The sequence below is a fragment of the Echinops telfairi genome, unplaced genomic scaffold (assembly GCF_000313985.2).
Source record: "Echinops telfairi isolate 266 unplaced genomic scaffold, ASM31398v2 ScPeMD7_7401;HRSCAF=8416, whole genome shotgun sequence".
Lineage (NCBI taxonomy): Eukaryota > Metazoa > Chordata > Mammalia > Afrosoricida > Tenrecidae > Echinops > Echinops telfairi.
The window spans coordinates 3,586,603-3,593,681 of NW_022111301.1; positions in this window are offsets into that span (position 1 = coordinate 3,586,603).

Genomic DNA, 7,079 nt, shown 5'->3' on the forward strand with positions numbered 1-7,079 from the left:
AAATGCATCTTAGAAAAGCACACTTTTGAAGGCAGATATCCTTTATTAGCTAAATTCACCAATTATTTGATGAAGACTTCGGGGGATTTTTTTTTTGTTTGTGTAACTTTTAAAGATTATTATAGAACATTACTGACAGGTGTTTGTCCTATTATTACACCAGTAAGTCTGGACTCTATGAGAATTAAAAATTCTGTTCTGCATTTTTTTTAAGCAAAAGGGAAGGCATTAATCAGAGCCCATAAGGGAAACCCTAGAGGGGCCCAGCATCCCCTACTGTGTCGGCATGCCCAGCAAAGGGTCACACCATTCACTGCACCCCCATGTCCCAGAGGAACTCCCCTTGAGCCGAGCCCCAAAGCCCCAGGACTGGCTGGGGGTGGAGACAGAAATTCTATTCTGCATTTATCTGATTTGACCAGGATTATCCTATGGAATCTATAAACAAAATGTTCAGGAATGTTAAACAGGCACAATGAATTATTCTGGTATTATAGCAAAAAATGTAATTATTCACAGAGATAATTGTTCAATTTCCTTCTCCTATCATTGACTTTCTGTCTTTCTCAGCGGCTCCAGGAGCATAGGAATAAATTATTATGTCAACTAGGAGGTAGAACTGAATTACTAAACATGTTATTGGGCCAATTCATTAGGATGTTCTAGAAATGCAGTTGGACATCCTTTATAAAATGTTGCAGACTAAAGACTTCTCCACTTCAAATCTCCTTTTTTCAACAACATGCACAATAACTATACATGTAGACCTCCAACGAAAGGATATATAGGGGAAAATGTTTTAAGCTGTGGAAAAAAATGATGGAGAAGTTCAATAGTATGAGTAAAAACAAGGTGAAATTGATAATCGGTAGTTCAGATATAGGTTAAATCTCACTTGCTGAAAGTGAGGAGAATATTAATCACTTGTCAATGATAATCAAAGATTGTAGCCTTCCAATATGGCTTACAACTCAATGTAAAAAATAAACGAATAAACAAAAAACAAAACTCTCACAACTGGATCAATAGGTAACATTATGATGATTGGAGATGATATTGAAATTGCCAAGGATTTCATATTACATAGAGCCTCAATCAATGCTCATGAAATCATCAGTCATGGGTCCAAATGACATATTTCATTGCCTAATCTTCTGCACAAGATCTCTTTAAAGGGTTGAAATGCAAAGATGCTACATGGAGGACAAATGTATGCCTGTCCCAAGCCATGCTATTTTCAATTGCCTCAGATACATGATAAATTTGATATTGCATGAGGAAATCAAAAGAGAATCTATGCATTTGAATTCTGATTCTGATGGAGAATCTTGAAAATACCATGGACTATAAAAAGAAAATCAAATCTGTCTTGGAAGAAGTACAGCCAGAGTAGTCTTTGAATACAAGGATAGTGAGACTTCATCTCTCCTCTTTTGGGTACGTTATCAAGAGAGACCAGTCCGTGGAAAAGGGCATCATGCTTGATAAAGTAGTGGTGCAGCAAAACAGAGGTAGATCTTCAACAAGGTGGATTGACACAGTGGCTGCAACAATGGACTTAACCATGACAAGAATTGTGGCATAGAATTAGGAAGTGTTTCCTTTTATTGTGTATAGTGTTGTTATGAGTCGGAAACAACTCCAAACAACTACTGCAACTAACAACACCAAGAAGTTCAGGTTGAAGCTGAAGATAATTTTTAAAAGACCATAAATACCAAAATTTGACTTACATATATCCCACCTAATATAGAGACCAACTCAGATACAGATTTAACTCGTTGGATATTAATGACAGAAGTTATCACACGTTGTGACATAACACCAAGAACATCATACTTGAACAAAGAAAGTCATTAAAAAGACCAAGAAAGCTGATTTCAAGGAGTTCAAAAAGAAGAGAATGTTTTGAAACTGATTGTGGTACAATTTTACAATACTGCTTGATGTGATTGAACTATGGAATGATATGATATCAGTATTAGCTCTCAATGAAATATTTTTTGGGGGGTACCAAGAAAGGTGCCAGTAAAGATTATGAGGCTTATTCTTCAATTAAAAGGTACTTAAAGTGAATTAATGAAATGTAAAGTAAAAGATCAAAAGAGAAATTTTCAAAGGGTAGCTCAAGGACAAACATGAAGTATTATAATGGAATATGCAAAAAACAGGATTTGGAAAGTCTAAAAGGAATAACAGAGTCAGCATATTTTAAACTGAAAGAAATGAAAAAATCCAAGCCTCACATTGCAATATTGATGTTTCTATAGTCCATATATTAAATGATGAAGGGAACTTCAAAAGAGGGTGGAAAGAATACAATAAAAATTATTCGGCTATCAAATACTTCAAGATTTAGCTTATGATCAAGAATTGATACTAATAAGGAAGATGTGCAAGCTTCTTTGAAGGCATTAAAGGAAAACACGGCTCCAGAAATTGATGCAATATTATTCAAAATGTTTCAGTAAGTCTAGTAAGCGCAGGAAGTACTCATTCGCATATACTAGAAAATTTGAAAGAGAGCTATTTGGCCAATGGACTGGAAGAGATCCATATTTATACCCATTCCAAAGAAAAGTGATTCAACAGAATGAGGAAAAAATCAATGTTATATGCAAATAAAATTTCATTGAAGTTAATTGGAAAATGATTCTATAGTGCAGATACAGGGAGTAGTTAGAAATTCAAGTCAGATTCAGAAGATGACTTAGATTGGAAGGTGTAATTGTTGACATCAGATGCATCCTGGCTAACAATAGAGAATATCACAAAGATGTTACATTAATTTATTGACTATGAAAAAGCGTTAGACTGTGTCGAATGGGAATTCTAGAAGACTTAGTTATGCTCCTTTGAGACCTGTATGTGGAACAAGAGGCAATCATTAAAACGGAACACAAAAATATTGCATGATTTAAAATCAAGAAACATGTACTTCAGGGTTGTATTTATGCACCATACTTATTCAATCAGACTGGAAGACATCTATGTTTGCACTAGTTCCAACAGAATGCTCAACCATAAAAAATGCTCAACTATAAAAAACATCAGTAGTATCATATGAAAATAAAATTTTGCTAAATATGATTCAAAAACAGTTGCTGCAGCAGTACATTAACAGGGAGCTGCCAAGGATTAAGACTGGATTTAGAAGAGGAATTGGAACAAGGGATATCATTGCAGATGTCCTATGGATCTGGACTGAAAGCGCAGAATACCAGATCGATGTTTACTTGGGTTTTATTGAGTGTGCTAAGGCATTCAACTGTGTGGATCATAATAACTATGGATAATTTTGAGAAGAATGGGAATTCCAGAACCCTTCATTACACTCATGCAGAACCTATACATAGAACAAGAGGCATTTGGGTGAACAGAGCAAGGAGATAGTACATGCTATGAAGTGAGAAAAGGTGTGAGTTTGGGTTGTCCTCTCTCATCATTCTTATTGAATCTGGATGCTAAGCAAATAAACAATCGGAAAACTGGATCTTATAAAGAAAAATGTGGTATAAAGGTTGAAAGATGATTAGTAATAGCCTTGCTTGCTGAAAGTGGGGAGGACTTGAAGCACTTGTCTATGAAGATCAAGGATTGCAACCATCAGTATGGATTATGACTCAGCGTAAGGAAAACCAAAATCTTCACAACTGGACCAATAGGTATCATTATGATAAACAGATCAAAGATTGAAGTTGTCAAGGATTTCATATTGCTTGAATCCACAATCAATTCTTATGGAAGCAAGATAGCACTGAACCTACAGGGTAGGGAGAGAGGCTGGCCTGACTCACCCACATGGGAGTAAACTAAGAAGAAAAAGAAAGGGAGGGACTAGACCACACCCAGGCACGTCTAGTCCTGTGGATGATGTCCCTGCATGGAACTGCTAAGGCACAGATGAGACTGTAGGGCTGACAACAGCTTGAGACACGATGTCCTCTTGTTGGTGCATAGCGCTACAGAGGACAATATGGGGAACACTATGTGGGGAGTAAGCCCAGTCTGACACCCCTCCCCCAGTAGGATGAACTAAGAAAGGAACAAAACTGACCAGCAATGGGAGCAAAGCCACAAAACCCCTGAGGTGTCCCCCAAACAGGTTTCAGTAGCTTAGGAGGGGGAGTACCCAGAGCTCCCCAGGATCAGTGGGGAGATAGTCATAAAGGTCAGGGAACAAACCTGGAATCCGGTATGGATTTTGTTTTCTAGGTTTTTTTATTTTTTATTTCTCCCCTTCAATCTTTTGTTTCCTTTTTATTTTGTCTTCATTCGTGGTGTTTTATCTGCCTATATAAAATAGTCTTAAGAAAAACCCCAAGGAGAAAGTAACAGGATCAATGGTTCCGGGGGTCTTGGACTGGGGGGAAGGAGGTGGGGGAAAGGGAGCAGTGGGCAAACAATGCCATGGACAAGGGAACAACTAGGGAATTAAAATCAATGCAAGGGGGTGGGGGGGTGGGGCGGTTGTAGGAACCAGGGTGGTGTTGGAGCAATAGTAGTGTAGCTGAGAGTAATTACTGAGGCAAATGAAGAGTGAGCATGATAGTGGGGCAGGAGGAAAATAAAAAGGAACAGAGGAACTATCTAGGAATCAAAACCACTGACAGACGTAGAAACATAGCTGTGTACATATGTAAATACATGTTAACAGGAGAGACCAGGCCCTGGAGAGAGGCAATGGGAGAAAAAAGAAGGCCTTTAGAAAGATGAATTAGCACATTGGCTTCAACAAAGTGTTCCAACATCACAACAATTGTGAGGAGGATGCAAGGGTGGGTGGTGTTTTATTTGGCTGTATATAAGATCATTATGAGTTGGAAATGACTTGACAACACATAAGTACAACAACAACAACAACAACATTCAATCTGTATGTTGAGCCAATATCTAAGAAGCTAAACCATATGAAGAAGAATGCACAATCAGGATTGGTGGAAGGCTTTTTAAAAAACAGCTATGAGATAAGTTTTATATCAGTTTAAGTGGGTCAATATTCTCCCATGATATGTATGACCTAACATATTGTAGTCAGCTCCATAATGGGATCTTTTGTGAAGCAGCCAAGATGTTAATGTAATCAATCTTGATACAGTTGAGGGAGATTTCATTCAATGTGTGGCCTACTCTTACTATAACCCTGACAATATGCAGTAGCTAGCTTACTTCTACTGGATTTTGGTCCTGTTTATGGTTCATTAATCTCTTATTACATTGCCTGCCAATCTCAGGAGCCAATAGCAGGTTTCAAACCTAGGATTCGTTTAGCCAATTTCAGATTCAGCATCTATTTGCCTTTAGTTTCCTGTTCCAACTATCTGCTTCCTGTTCACAAGTACCTGTATCTACAAGAAAAAGGAAACTCTCTTAGCTTATGTCTGACTCATGGACTTGAACTGGAAAGGACTTACTTCTCTAACTGTATGAGCCCTTTCTTGGTATACATCTCTCTATAGATACACATACATATACAAAAGTCAATGGTTTTGCTTCTGTACTCATCCTGATACAAAATATACGCAGATAAAATAACCTCACTTGCTGAAAACAAGAAGTTGATGCACTAGCTGATGAAAATCAAAGATTTCAGTTTTTAGTATGAATCAGAACTCAGGGTCATGAAAACAAAAAATTCTCACATCTAAACCAATAGACAACATCAAGATAAAGATGAAGAGTTTGAAGTTATAAAGGATTTTAGCTTGCTTGAATCCACAAGCAAAGCTCATGAAAGCCACCATCAAGAAATCAATGGATATATTGCTGCACTAAACCTCTGTGAAATGTGAAAAAGTAAAGATGTCACTTTGAGGACAAAGTTGTGCCTGGCCCAATCTATGGCATTTTTAGTTATTTCACATGTATGTGAAAATTATACAAGGATTATGAAAGATTGGAGAAATATTAATCAATCTGAGTTATGGGGATGAATAAGAATATTGATAATGCCATGGACTGCCAGGGAACAAGCCAATCTGTCTTGTGGGAAGTGCTGTCAGACTGTCCCTGAGAAGCAAGTAAGGATACTGTGGACCTGTTGTCAGGGGAGACCAGACCCTGGAAAGGACAAAAGCCCTCAATGGGCTGACACAGTGGTTACAACGGCCTCAAACACAATTGCTGTTTTTGATCTGATATACCTAGGGCTGTTTTAAGCTGGAACTGACTCCATGGCACCTAACAACAATAATTGGGTTAATTCATGACCTAATTCTCCAAACCGAGGAAACAAATCCCAGGAACTTTTTGTTTATATATAAGCAGCCTCAGCAGCTGTTCATCACTTTATTATTATTTTATTTTTATTATTCTATAAATATAGTGAAATTTCTGACAGTCAGAACTACCTTGCTTTTCAGAGTCATTTCCCTCCTTGGCTATGGTAGAATCTTATCACTTTACTCGCACTAAATTATTAGTGACATAATATTATCTATATCCAATTGAACTTTTTACAGGTAGAATGTTACTGATAGATAGCAATTAAAAATCACAATTATAAAAGTTTCTAGAGTACAGTTGTTTGGGTAGAGGTTATAATGGCATCACTATAACTTGGAGTAGAGGAAATCTGTAACTGGGGATGTGAAGCATGAGAACACCTCTTGCCATTGACTCCACATTTGCTGAGCGTCAAACTTCAACTGTTTGTTTGAAGAAGAAATGCATCAACTAGTTAATTTCCACACTATAGATCAATAGCTCAATAGATAACCTATAGTGTAGGCTTAACCTACTCAAAAAGCACAAAAATCATTGCTTTCAAGAGGATTCTGACCCCGTAGGAGACAGTAGAAATTCTCCTTAATGTTTGTAAGACTGTAAATCCTTATTTGTGCAGACAGCTTCATCTTGCTCCCACAGAGGGGCTGGTTGATTTGAACCATGCACCTTGAGGTTAGGCACCCAACACTTAGTTCACTGTAGCTTTAGACTAGCGATACTTTTTTCATCATGTCTATTTCAAATGTAAATTTTCAATATAATTTCACTTCCAGCAAGATTCCCTTGAATGCTTAAAGATCACTAAGAGTAAAATAAGAAATGAGGGTAACGCTTGTTTGTGTGAGTTTAAA